Source organism: Cervus canadensis, chromosome 2, assembly GCF_019320065.1.
Source record: "Cervus canadensis isolate Bull #8, Minnesota chromosome 2, ASM1932006v1, whole genome shotgun sequence".
Taxonomy (NCBI): Eukaryota; Metazoa; Chordata; class Mammalia; order Artiodactyla; family Cervidae; genus Cervus; species Cervus canadensis.
In genome coordinates, this window is record NC_057387.1 from 53,482,650 (window position 1) to 53,497,088 (window position 14,439).

The 14,439-nt window shown below is 40.9% G+C and overlaps 1 long non-coding RNA gene across 1 annotated transcript in view; it reads right to left on the minus strand.

The window, feature by feature from the left end:
* Nucleotides 1-6,927: 6,927 nt before the first annotated feature.
* The window catches only part of LOC122436726, a 34,958-nt gene continuing 27,446 nt past the window's right edge, over nucleotides 6,928-14,439 (minus strand). Inside the window, exons 5-6 of the long non-coding RNA XR_006268090.1 lie at nucleotides 9,320-9,478; nucleotides 6,928-7,255 (exon numbers count right to left, since the gene is read on the minus strand). This is a non-coding gene — a long non-coding RNA (uncharacterized LOC122436726). The remainder of the gene's footprint in view (nucleotides 7,256-9,319; nucleotides 9,479-14,439) is intronic.

Sequence of the window (14,439 nt, forward strand, 5' to 3'; positions counted from 1 at the left end):
ACCGAACCACCTGGGAAGCCTAGTGGATCAATTAAAAGCACAAAATAAGATGGTTGATTTTAACCTAAATAATTTAGTGGTAGAATTAGGCATAAGCATCCTAAATGTTCTAGCTAAAGCACAAAGATTGTCATGCTGGATAATAACAAAATTAAGCTGAATTAAATGTCATTTATAGGAGATACATCTAAAATATAATACATAAAAATTTTAAGTGAAAGAATTAAAAGAATAAACCATACAAATGTTCACCAAAAGAAAGAAGGTATAACTATGCTAATGTTAGACATACAGACTTTAAATAGTGACATTCACTAGAGTTTTGTATTGGGGGAAAAAATAAGAAAAGGATACTAATACAAATAAGATTCCCCAATACAGTTATCTTAATACAATGAATGACGCTCTGGAAAAGGCGAATATGAATGCTTTGATGGCACACAAATAAAAAAGATAGTATATAACTGTGTGTCATAATTAAAAGTGGTTCCTCAGAGGAACTGACATTTTACCAGAATTTTGGTGCATTAATTCATCAGATATCTCTAAGTGAGGGGAAGACATTCCATGCAAAGGAAACAATACACAAAGGAGGTGTTCATAAATATTGGTTGAAAGTATTGTTTAATTTAAGGATGGTGAGTACTGAAACAGTACCATGCATGACCCACATAGTAGCTACAGTGGACGCTATGGTGGCCTGCAAAGGGTCTCTTCCCTTCTCCTGAAGGCACTCATTCTTCAAGACGTGAGAAGTGTCACCTCCTGATGATGCCTCACAGTCAAGTCCTCCTGCAGACACCCACCTTTCCTAGGATCATGACCCCTTCCTTGGGGTCATGTTCCATGGGGGCAGCTTATATGCACTGGCTGATTGATGCAACAGTTCAAAGCCCCTTTGCCTCAATCTGGGACAGTTCCGAAAGGACACTCCCCACCCCACCCCCCAGCTCCAGAGCTCACTGTGGAATCTGGTGAGACCTTGGTCACACCTAGGTCACACTTCATCCTCTCCTGGCTAACCCTACGTCCCTCAACCTCTCACAAGTGTTGCTGAGAGCACACCCCAGTAAACCTCCAGAGCAGCAGCCTGTGTATTAGAATCTCTTTCTCAGGAAACCTGACATAAAATAGTGGCCAAGGTGGGAAAAAGCCCAAGGATCCTGCCTCCTGGCCCAGTGTTTCACCCCCATATTTAGCTGATGATGGGTACAATTTACTGTCAAAATCTCTGGGGCTGGAGGCCACACTAAGATTGCTCCTAGTATTTTTCAGCTGCTTTTTTTCTCATTCTTTCTCAAACTAATGCCAGTTCTGCTGAAGATCAGTTCTGCTTCTCACTTATACAGTTCTGCAAGTAGTAAAGCATAGTAAAATGAAAAAGAAAAAAATCTGCTCATCGAGTATCTACAAATCTGCAAGATCCTTTTTTTCCATGAGATCTGGGCTTGAGGGTGGTTTGTGATCAGTCAGTTCCCTCAGAGCTACCAAGCAGCAAAGACAATATCTGAACCGGGGTCAGATAAAGCTCTTTCTCCACAGTTGCCACCCTAAGAGAGGAACATATTTAAAGTGACCTGCCTGCTAATGCAGGAAACTGGGGTTCAATCCCTGGGTCAGGAAGATCCCCTGGAGAAGGAAAATGGAACCCACTCCAGTAGTATTGCCTGGGAAATCCCATGGACAGAGGAGTCTGATGGGCTACAGACCATGGGGTCGCAGAAGAGTCAGACAGGACTTAGCGACTCAATGACAACAAACACAACAATAGAGAATGTAAAAGGAGAGGAATTGAGACTGCTCCCTATCGTCAGTCAGGCCTTGTTCAGGCTGGCCTGCTTGCTGGGTTAGTGAGTGTTCTTTCAGTACATCCTGCCCTCGTCCTAAGTCTTTGCTCTCACTTCCTGGTCAACACGAGTTCCTTGGACCTCATATCACCGGCAACCTTTCCTCTAATGATCCTGGCCAAGACTTAGTTCTGTGGATTGATTTGATGAGACTTTTTAAAGTTTAGAGAAAAGTTAGTTCTTGATACCAAGATATTACTACAACCAATTTCTTTTGTTTCACAACCTCCCACTTCTCACTAGACGGGAAGGAGTGTTGGGACTCTGCAGCCAGCCCCAGGCTCACTTGTTGTGTGCAGCAAGGTTTGGAAAATGAAAACCAGAAGCATCTCAAAGAACATTCCAGTTGGACTCTGGGGCAGTGCCTGGGCACTCTGCCAGAGTGGCTGGGAATTCTGGTGAGGTACTTTGATGCAAATGGCTATTCTGGTCCATTCTGTATTACCCCACGGGGTTATCTGCAGGGTATTTGTTTGCCATACCACTGCAGCCTATGGTGACCATCAACCTCCTTCTATACACACTAAACATTGACAACGTGCCAGCCTCCAGATGGGGATGAGAATATACGATTCAGGTAAAGAGAAGGTCTTTGCAGTTAGAGAGCCCTAAGTCTGAATCCTGGCTCTAAGACTAGTAGTTGTGGGCAAGCTACTTCAACTTGTAAACCTCAGTAAACTCATCTACACAACAGGGATAACACCCCCTTCATTGATGGAAAGCTTAATGAAATAATGAATACAAAGATATTAGCACGGTTCTTGGATCACAGTAAGTGATTCAATAAGTAGTAGTTGTTACTATAAACAAACAATGCTTCCTGCTTGCTCACACTGGCAGAGATCATGCTTTAGAGATGCCCTTCATATTGTTCTTTTTCCTTTGAAGTTTGTCCATCTGAGCACAATGCTTGGTTGGCAGTACCTGAATGTGGGATAACCAGCATAATTAATCCTGACATTTTTAATAGCAATCTTCTACGCAAGCAAAAGACAGACTACAGAGGCCCTTTGCAGTTGATCATTTGCTATTTGTCCTTAACTGACCAGTCTGTACTAATGAAGTTCACATATCCAGACGATGCAGATGTTTTTCAAAGTCTATTCTCTTGAGAAAAATAAAATGGGTATTGTAAGAAATGCTAACATCATTCTGGTCCTGAGAGATTTTCCTGAATTATCCAGGTATGTGCCTGAATTCTCCATGGAGGTTTGACAAGGAAAGTCCTAGCTTTGGTGTGTCATCAAGTATATGAACTTCCCCATGACCTGCTGCCCTGAAAACAGGTATTAGTAGTGACACCCATGAACAGCCCCTCAAAAAATGCTGCAGTGTGAAGCAGCGTGTGGGTACAGAGCATTCACAACTACAGGATTCAATGAGTTAAATTTACCCCCCTGACTCTCAGGGCACTCTCCATCTCCGAAATATGCCACAATAATAATGTTAATGATTGCAAGCAGCACCTTTGTTGTTATCTCATTTATTTTTACCCCAAATTATGGTGTCTTGAAAGAATTTACTGACTGCTTGGGTTTTCTGACTAATTGGGGTAACTCTATGCTATAGCCATTAGGAGATTTAAATATAGCTCTTCTTGAGCAATACTCTTTATTGGATCCCCTGTTATCCTTTAAATATCTTGGTGTGCAAGTGGATAAAATTAGAAAGAATTTGTTTGCTTTAAATTACCAACCTCTGCTTGATAAAACTATTAGCGATTTAGCTAATTGGACGGCTCTTCCATTATCATTAATTGGCAGAGTTAATACTATTAAAATGGTTGTTTTATCTAAATGTTTGTATTTATTTCAATGCTTTCCCATCAAGCCACCTAAAAATGCTCTAAAGCTTTGAATTCTGCAATTAGTTTTGTTTTATAGGCTACAAACAGAGTTAAGATTAATCCTAAAACTACAACTACTCTAGGAGGCCAAAGGATTAATTCTTCCTTTTCAAGGAGTATGAACGTTGGAGTTTCTTGGATAGGCTTTGTCCATTGTCTCTGGATATCATCAATAAGAAGTGCCAAAGCCCAAAAGAAACTTAAGAGAGATTCTGGTTAATGTTCTTGAGCTAATAAATCTTTACAAGAAAACTTTATTTCACACTCACTTATGGATTCAATCACATTCATTCATTCAGCAAATATTTATTGTGACTTGCACCAATCACTGTTTAGATGCTACAGAAGACTTCCAAGGTGAATAAAATACAGCCTTTGCTTTCAAGAAGTTCAAATAAAGACAATATAAATAACTACAAAGTAACATGTTAAGTGTTACACTGGAAGAATAATCAGTATGCTGAGTCAGAGGAAAGGGTGTTGCTAAATCTGCATGAAAGATCAAAAAAGTCTTTCCAGAGAAGGTGACATCCAAGCTGATTCTTGAAGGATGGGGCTCCCACAGGGTCTTTCCAAGATTTAAAGGAACACCTTTAGTTTTTTCTTCCAAATAATGAAGTAGCTTGATTTGTGAGACAGTTAAAATTGTCCACTCAGATAAAAGGTGACCATTTTCTCTTTGGTGGATCAAGGGAATTCCATAGACATAATGTGTCAGCACTTTAGCAAGATACTTAACTAGGGCTTTCATGATCTGTTTTTGCTTTTTTAAACTTTTGATTTTATATTGGAGTATAGTTGATTAGCAATGTTGTGATAGTTTCTGATGTACAGCAAAGTGATTCAGTTAAATACATACATGTATCTATTCATGATCTCTTTGAATGGCAAGACTGGGACACGTGAGCAGAGTGATGACTCAGGTACATAACATTCTGTGTGTGCATGTTCAGTTGTTCAGTCGTGTCCAAGTCTTTCTGATCCTGTTGTCTATAGCCTGCCAGGCTCCTCTGTCACGGAATTCTCCAGGCAAGAATACTGGAGTGGGTTGCCGTTTTCTACTCCAGGGGACCTTCCCAACCCAGGGACCAAACTCATGGCTTTTGCATCTCCTGCATTGGCAGGTAGATTTTTTACCACTGCACTACCTGGGAAGCCCCACATAAAATTCTAGTAGGTTGAAAAATGGACTCCAATGTGTTAACTATGGTTTGAATGCTAACCTAGAGAACAGCCTCCCCAAAATATGCCAATTAGTATTCTCTTTGACCATGTCCTGTTCAGAGTTTTTAATAATTTGGATCAGGACATAGAGGCTTGTTCAGTCAATTTGTGGATGATACAAATCATCCAAGGCAGCCAATATATTGATGGATTTAATCAAGGATTTATAAAGATCTCAAGAAGCCATAATAAAGGGTCAAAGTTAATCACATATAACTAAATAAGAAAAATGAATGTCCTCCCTTACTTCATCCCAGTTACTAAAGTACAGGCAGAAAAGCCCTCACTAAGGCATTGTGAGGCAGTAGAAAATGTTCCAAATTTGGTGTCAGAAGACCTAAATTCAAGTCCTAGCTTGACGGAATGTTAACACCGGCAATTTTAAGCAGTACTCTAAAACTTCACCTAGCATCAGTTTTTCCATCCATAACTGAAAAATAAGACAATTTCACAGAGCTTCTATGAGAATAGGGAATACACAAAGACTTTGTAAAGTATATATCACTATCCAAAAGTTATCTTTTGTCATGCTTTTAATAACAGCAGTGAAATAATAATAATAATAATAACAACAGCAGCAGTAGTAATTTATTTGAGATCCTGTAGTCTTAAATTCCAACCTAGAGACCAACCGTGTGGCTTTCAGAATAGCCAATATAGTCTCTACCCAGCCTTCTGTATTTTCAACAACTTCTACAGACAATTCTGATACATTGCCAGGGCTTAGAACTAGTGGAGTAGTTTGTTTCAAACTTTCCTGATGATAAAAATACCACATTGTTTAAACACAGTTTCTAAGGGAGGCCCCACCCCTGGAGATTCAAATTCAATAGGTCTGTAATAAGGACCAGGAATTACTATCATCAGGAGAGTTTGAAAAACATTGGACTAAGTAATCTGTAATATTCTTCCCAACTTCTAAGATTCTGAAGATCTGATCCAACTCTAGCTGCTCACTGGTTCTGATAACAGTTTTGAAATACTTGGATTATAGTAATCAAGCCCCAAGAGAAAATATATATGCTTGTAGCTGGCCATGATATTCTTCATATGGTGTCTCTAAAGAATTAAACATATTTTTTAATAAACTAAACAGCAATGAACATGTTGACTTTCCAACTGGCTGCAGTTTGCTATTCTGGCTGATTCCAGTAAATCTATGTATGCATAAATGCAAATGACAAAGTGAATCATTTTCGTTAAAGTATTACTCACTGTAAACAGACTTTAAACCTTTGATCAGTTAGGAGTTGAGTGTAATATATTTAAATCAATATTTTGTAAATATTTTCATGTAAACATACTCCGTTCTCTGACGATGTGAACACAAGTCACTAGAATTTCAGTCTAGACACATTCTTTTTTTTTTTCAGCTAATATTTCACCTTAAAGTAGAGGTGAGAAAGTATGAGTGTGTGAGTGCTGATCTGCCTGCACATTCAGCAACTTTCATTAGTCTTTGATGTCTCATCTGGGTCCTCTCAAGAATAATGTTCTAGCTCAATGACTGCAGATCTAGATCTTCTGCAAGTCCTCTTCTCTTTCTTCAATTCCTTGCAGCTTAGAACCAAAAGCAAACCTTTCTATGCATTTCTGAGAAAGAAGCTGGGGAAAAAATGAAAAGGAAATTATTACAGAGCAAGTGAAATGTGATTTTTGCATAGAGGTTTTTCTTTCAGAGCACGGTTCCCTTAGTCCAGAGGGAGATGGCGCAGACTCGGCTGCAGGCCCAGAGCTGTTTGCGTCTCTGCTAGGTAGATGATGTTCTGAGGAACTGAGAGTCTTGTACACCCTGCTTGTGAGATATAGGTTGAAGATAAAGGTGAAGAAAGAAGACAGATAAATAGGCAGGAAGAGAGGACTGCGGACTGGGTATAACTACATCCTCCACAACTCAAACAATAGCAACTAAACCCCGCCTTTCATGGAACACTTTGTTCTCCAAAGGGAAGAATGTGTTCAGTTTTGCATTCCTTCACTGATGATAATAGTTTCTATTCCAAGGCGGGAGGGGAGGGGGTATCATATGTGTTTGGAACAATCAAGTCATATTATTTTGGAACACATTGACAAAAGCAAGTCAACAATTTCAGAACACACTTTATTTCTCAAAATGTGCTCCAGGAGAACATTGTTGTTGTTGTTTCATCACTAGGTTGTGTCTGACTCTTCTGTGACCCCACGGACTGTAGCCTCTGTCCATGGAATTTCCCAGGCAAGAATACTGGTGTGGGTTGCCATTTCCTCCTCCAGGGGATCATCCCAACCCAGGGATCGAACCCACATCTCCTTCTTTGGCAGGCATTGTCAGTGCATCCTTCACTGTTCACCAGGGAAACTGGTCAAAATAGATAAATTAGTAGATCATTATTTTTATCATAAGTGATGTATTATTTTAATGACCAAAACAAACACTTCAGTTGAAGAACAAATTCAGTAAGAAATCTTCCACCCAAAAGTGCATGTTGACATATTTCAGCTCTTTCCCTAAAATGATATCCCTTCCCCTCCTCTCTACACTCCCATTGAGAGACAGTCTGCCAGTTGTCTTCCACAGCTCCTGCAAATTCCCTAAGGAGCAGAACTGGAGAAGCCATGCTATTCCCCAGAGAATTTCAGCTTCCACTACCTCACAGAATGAGGAAAAGACTGAGCAGCTCCTTCTCCAGGTGACAGAAGATAGAAGGAGCAGGTGAGAGAAGTTATCAGAAGGAGGGAGGCGCCGGAGGGCTGTGCCCCCATTGTGATCGCTCTGGGCACTCTCAGCATCCAAGGATCACATCTGGTTCTTCTCTCTTGTTCTCCAGCAACCTGTCTCCTTGCAGTGACCCAGACACTGCCTGTCACCCCACTGGAGAAGTTCAACCAGACTGGCGCTTTATCTTGTATTCTTTCACCTTATTCACTCCCAAGTCATTTTGGAAGTGGAAGTGAAGTCGCTCAGTCGTGTCCGACTCTTTGCAACCCCATGGACTGTAGCCTACCATGCTCTTCCATCCATGGGATTTTCCAGGCAAGAGTACTGGAGTGGGTTGCCATTTCCTTCTCCAGAGGATCTTCCCGACCCCGGGATTGAACCCAGGTCTCCTGCATTTTACCTCCACACAATTCAGAACGTGTTTGTTGAACACCCGCTCAGTGCCAGACTCCCTGAGAAAAGCAGCACAAAGGTAAGTATTTACTCTCCCCCTCACTCAGCCTGCCTACTGAGCCATGTGCATAGGGCCACACAGGTAGCTTCATAATGAAGACTATGACATTTTGCCAAGGATGAATGAATATGGAAACGAAATTGGATTTCAGAGCCCCAGTTATCCCTGGGGCAGGGTGGAAGGGGGCCTCTTTCTAAGAGTTGTTCCTTTAAGGTAATGATACTATCCCACATTCGTATAAAGGTCTAGAGTTTACAAAGTCTTCTCATAAACATGATCTCATTGAGAAATGTCGAGAGTCAGCTTTTCTTTCACAATTTACAGATGACAAAAATGAGGCTAAGAAAAAGTAAGATCATGCTGCACCAAGAGATTTTTTAAATAATATCGTTCAACAGCTGGTATACACCCAGAAAAAACTAGGCTAGCTCCCGATTATAATGTTACTCCCTTAGGTATTTCCAAAGTATAGCTTCAATTGTCCCGCAGAATAAGGTTTAGAGGCAAAAAGATGCCAGGCACTGTGAGCACATTTTACCAATTGTCACAGCCTTCTTACACAGTGTCCAGGAGATAAAACAATACATTTCTCAGGGTCTGGAACATTCTTCTCTGGATCACTATGATACAAGACCTGTAGATGGAGTTGAGGGCGGGGTTCTACAGACTTCAGCATCAGAACACAAATCAAAGACTCCAGGAAATTTCCCAAACTGTGCAGCTCACTGGGCAAATAATCAATCTGGATTTAAATGACATTATCTTCAGGTGAAAGAATCTGCCTGCAATGCAGGAGACCCAGGTTCGATCCCTGGGTGAGGAAGATCCCCGGGAGGAGGAAATGGCAACCCAATCCAGTATTCTTGCCTGGGAAATCCCAAAGACAGAGGAGCCTGCTGGGCTACAGTCCATGCGGTCACAAACATTCAAACATGACTGAGCGACTAACATTTTCACTTCTTTCATCTTCTGATGGGGGTAGAGATTAAGAAGTCTTTCAGGAAGGTGCAGGAGCTGAGGAGTTATTGCTTCACAAGCACCCATCTATAAAAAACTGGTGCCGCTCTCACTGGATACGCCGAACTTTGATGAGGCTAGAGAACTAGCCCATGCACATTGAAATGGGCTGGAGCTCCTCGAATGAAAGACATCTCTATAAGACATGTGGATGTGCATTTGATAATCTTTGACATATGTTTAATATTTAGATTTCCAAGATTACTCATGTTAATATCCGCTGCACATCTTACTTTTTTGCCTTTTGTGCTCACTGGGAAATGTGGGTTTGGACACGTTTCAAGCCAGATTTGTTCCTGTTGCTTTATTGCTGCTAACCACGGGGTCACTAAAATGGGAAAATCATCTGCTGCTTCTTCTTCCACTGAACTTTGAATTCAAAACTTACAATTCTGAAAATAAAAAGAAAGAAAGAAAAGGAGGAATGAAACAAGTAAATGAATAATGAATGCAGTAAAAATAAATGTGTGGTTCTGAGCCCCATTTAATTTTTCTTCAATGACAGTGTTGTTAATGCTATAAAATATTTTCTCTGATAAATGTGAGTTAGCTAATTTGCATGAATGGCTCGTCTGTCATTGTTTTAGTCTGTTGAGTTATGGGTTTTTAAAAATGGGTTCTTTTCTGTTTGACTTCTAATACATTGTTATTATATGTGATCACTGAGCTTTCCTAATGCCACGCTGAAAACATGGGTTTCATCTTTTTCAAAAAAAATTTAATTTGAGAAAAGTAATTTATGTAATAATGAAGTTCTTCAGATAAATGTATTTATAAGGAAAAGTCATTGACAGATTAGTCAGTATTCCTTTTCCATACAAAAAAATAAAATCTATTTTCTGACAAAGTAGCAACTATAGAAAACTTGGGAAATTTAAAATGAAGCCTCCGAGGATCCCCCTCAACACTTAAAGTTCTGTAATTTCCCAAGGACTAAAAAAAAAAAGAGCTCTGCAAAATGTTTGTCATGCACCTGTCCCACAAAAGACTGAAGAGCTAAAGAAGGGCCTTAGATTCTGAATCTTACATAGACTAATGCAAATTAAATAATGCTAACGATACTAGGGAGAGGTTTCAGTGGGCTTCTTTGGAAGAAAGCAAGTAAAGGCAGAAGGAGTGTGCCAAAACAAGGCAGGGATTCGAAGCAGCGTGTCACTCATCCACCTTCGCTTTTTAAGGTGCTTTTTAAAGTAAATTCAGTGCCCCTAAACTTTGAAACAGATGCCTATGTCTCAAAATTGTCCAACTGCACGTCCAGAGCAGCATTTGAACACTGATGAAATCGTAACCCATGAGGCAATTGCTTCAGAGTTAGAAGCTTGAGGAAATAGCATTGTGTGACACTGGAAGTGCCATCTCAGCAGTCCCCGCAGTGCAGAGCACTAGCGAGTAAGTGCTCTGCGGCTGCCTCGCCCCGTGAGTGAGAATCCGCAGACAGGGAACCTGACTTAAATCCACCCGGCAGAGAAAACTGCAGGTGTGTCGGGACAGCCTACCAGGCACGGCCCAGGGTTTTGCTTCAGCACAAAGTGCAAAGACTTGGGCTCCAAGGTGTGTAGACGCAATTTCAAATCCCGCTTGGCCAACTACCTGCTCTCTTATCTCCTCTGAGCACTTCTTTTCTAACACAGAGTAAGTTCCATATGTTAGCTACTGCTATTAATACTCAAATATTTATACAGTGGAGAAAATAGGACCCACTTTATGACACTACTTTGAATGTTAGGGATAAAACATTTGTCACTCCAAACACAATACTTGACATTTAGGTAGCTGCTACTCCTACTTTATGTCATTACCATTAGAATCATCTTCATTGCACTATGAACTGTTTAGAGTAAGGGTTGTGTCTATTGAATTTAGTGGTGAGTTTCCAGCACCTGGGGCTTCCCCGGTGGCTCAATATAAAGAATATGCCTCCCAGTGCAGGAGATGCACATTTGATCCCCTGGGTCAGGAAGGAGGAGGGCATGGAAACCCACTCCAGTATTCTTGCCTGAGAAATCCCATGGACAGAGGAGCCTGGAGAGCTATAGTCCATGGGCTTGCAAAGAGTTGGACATGACTAAGCAACCAAACAACAACAAAAACAACTCCAGCACTTAGAACAGTGCCTGGACATAAAACAATCTATTTGCCCTTCTCCCCCTAATAGCACTGACATAATTCAGACCATATCTGATGTTTGTTTGTTTGTTTTTTAAGTGTAAGCCTTTAATTCCAGAACACATTCAGATTGAAACCAGAGAGCCCTGTGAAAGTTGTGAATAATCTGGTTGTATGGTCAGTTCAAAATAGTTGGAGATCAAGGAAAAGCTCCAGAATCAAAAGATTGAGATCTAGTGTCCAGAGCTCTGGTTTCTGTGTCTGTGTGACTTAACACAAGGCCCAAATGTTCCTGAGGTTCAATCCACTTACCTATGAAATGAGGAATAATGGTGATGTGGTTTAACTACTCTAGTAGCACTGTTTTGAGGGCCAAGTGCAGCTATATATATAAATATAACATTGGAAAATGTTTCGTGTTTTACAAAATACTACTGATAATAAACATTACTTATCATTCACCCATATGATTGAATGTCTTCCTGGTCTCTGGACAAAAGGAACTGTGTAGACCAGCAGGCCAAAAACTCAGCCTGTGAGTTTATATAAATGGATTTTATGTTTTTAGATTGCTAAAAAGAAAAAAAAATCAAAACAAGAATTCTAGTTCATGACATATGCTTCTGCATGCTAAGTCATTTCAGTCAGTTGTGTCCAACTCTTTGTGACCCTATGGACTGTAGCACACCAGACCCCTTTGTCCATGGGATTCTCCAGGCAAGAATACTGGAGTGGGTTGCCATTTCCTTCTCCAGGGGATCTTCCTGACCCAGGGATCAAACTCGCGTCTCTTGTGTCTCCTGCAATGGCAGATGGATTCTTTACCACTAGCACCAACTGGGAAGCCCATTTCATGACATACCTACAATATTTACTCTCTGAATTTTTAGAGAAAAAGTTGGTCAACCCCTAACTCTTAAGAGTTTATGTTAATTATAGTCTTAGTTTCTTTTAAGGTTAAACCTTAAAGCAGATAGAAATTATGCCCTGCACAATTGATGCTTAATTAGCTGCAGCTCAGACATAGCTGGTAAAGAATCTGCCTGCAATTCAGGAGACCAAGATTCAATTCCCAGGTTGGGAAGATCCCCTAGAGAAGGAAATGGCAACCCACTCCAGTATTCTTGCCTGGATAATCCCACGGACAGAGGAGCCTGGCAGGGTATAGTCCATGGGGTCTAAGAGTCAGACACGACTTAGAGACTAAACCACCACCACCAGGTAACAAAAAGAGTACTTCCTTAAATTAAAGGCAGACCCTGGGTGCACCTCACCAGCCTTAGGCACACCCTCAAGTCCAGGGATGAAAGCTGCCCATTCTAGCCTGCTCATGTCTCTGGGTTCCAGGTGAGCCTGTCACGTGTCACCAAAGTCAGTGTCTCTCTTGTTTACCTCTTTATTGTCAGCATCTATCAAATAGCAAGGATTTCCTAAGTATTTGTTGAATGAATGAGTGAATTCAAATATTCATTCATCTGCTATTCACAGGCTGGCTCCAGCCCTTACTCTTCCATAACACCTTCAGAAACTACTCCAACCCAGAGGTCTCTGTCATGTCCTAGAGTCTCACATCCTCTTTGATCCAAGGGAGACCATGTAGGGTTTTCAGATACTCTTGAAATGTTGCCCATACTCTTTGCTAATTAATGCATTTGTTATGTATTTATACTTTGTTCTTCCAATAAGGTTCTAAAACTGTCAGGTCCAACATGGCACCACTTTTGGCTTCCGCCTTAAAACCAGCCAGCTAATCCATCTGCACTTGCAGCAAAATACATTAGGATGACCTAACCCCAGCACCTATGACTTGACACAGAGACCATCTCATTGCTGGTTTGCCCTGAATGTCAACCGCTGACCTGAAAATTTCAACCCTAGGTCTCACCATGTCTTGGGTACTAGCTTGTCACTTTGTTCCTTTGTTTCTGGGCCCCAGGAGTAGTCATTTGAGGCAGGATCTTGTCTTGCCTGGCCGTGCAACAAAGGGTGGAACTCCATCTCTTGACCCCAGCTTGATGCTTGGGGCTGCATGCTCTGCACGTGCTTCTGATGCTGACAGCCTTCTGCCTGCTGAACATCCTAGGTCCTTCCAGTGCTCTCAGGCTCCCACTGTTAGATCATTCATCATGGACCATATTCACAATCACTTGGCAGGACTGTAACCTCCAGGATATCACATTTTATTAACCCTCTTCTGGACTACCCCGACCTGTGGTAAGTTACCAGGCCATATTAGGCCAAGCTGTGAGATACAGCTCTGTGACTTGCATTTCTTTTTTATCTACCACATGCCTATACAGTGCTTGAACCACTGTAGGCTTACCAGAGCAGCTCAGCAAAGATCCATTCATTGTTTTTCCAGCATAAAAAAAAATAATAAAAGATGGTCACTTATAAAGTGCCATATCTAAGTTTCTTGTACATCAAACTCCATGGTTCTCACCCCATCAGACTCAACATCTCCTTTTTGTAAAAAATATTTTATGATCCCCCCCTCTACTATCATGAAATGAAATGTATAGACAGTGTACAGTCAGCCCTCAGAATCTGACAGTTATGCAGCCAAGGAGTCAATCTACCACAGATGGAAAATATTAGTTTTAAAAAGTTCCATAAAGTTCCAAAAAGCAAAACTTGAATTTGCTGTGCATCAGCAACTATTTACTTAACATTTACATTGTAGTTGGGCTTCTCAGGTGGCGCAGTGATAAAGTCTGCCTGCCAATGTAGGAGCCGCAGGAGATGTGGGTTCGATCCCTGTGTTGGGAAAATCCCCTGGAGAAGGAAATGGCAACCCACTCCAGTATCCTTCCTGGAAAATCCCATGGACAGAAGAGCCTGGTGGGTTACAGTCCATTGGGCAAAGAGTAGGACATGACTGAGCAACTAAGCATGCACACCTGCATATACATTGTATTTACAACTATTTACATAGCATTTACATTGTATTAGGTATTACAAGTAATCTAGAGATGATTTAAACCGTATGGTAGTACATGCTTATACACAAATACTGTGCCATTTTATAGAAGGAACTTGAGCATTACAGATTTTGGTATCCATAGGAGTCCTGAAACCAGTCACTGACAATACCAAGGAAGGGCAGCTTATCATGTATATATATTACCTAGACACATTTTTAAACACCAATATAATGCGCTGCATGTACAATAAAGGAGAAAAAAAAGGAAAGTAATTCATCATAAAATAATGTGCATTTACACATGTACACAAGAAAGACTTGAAA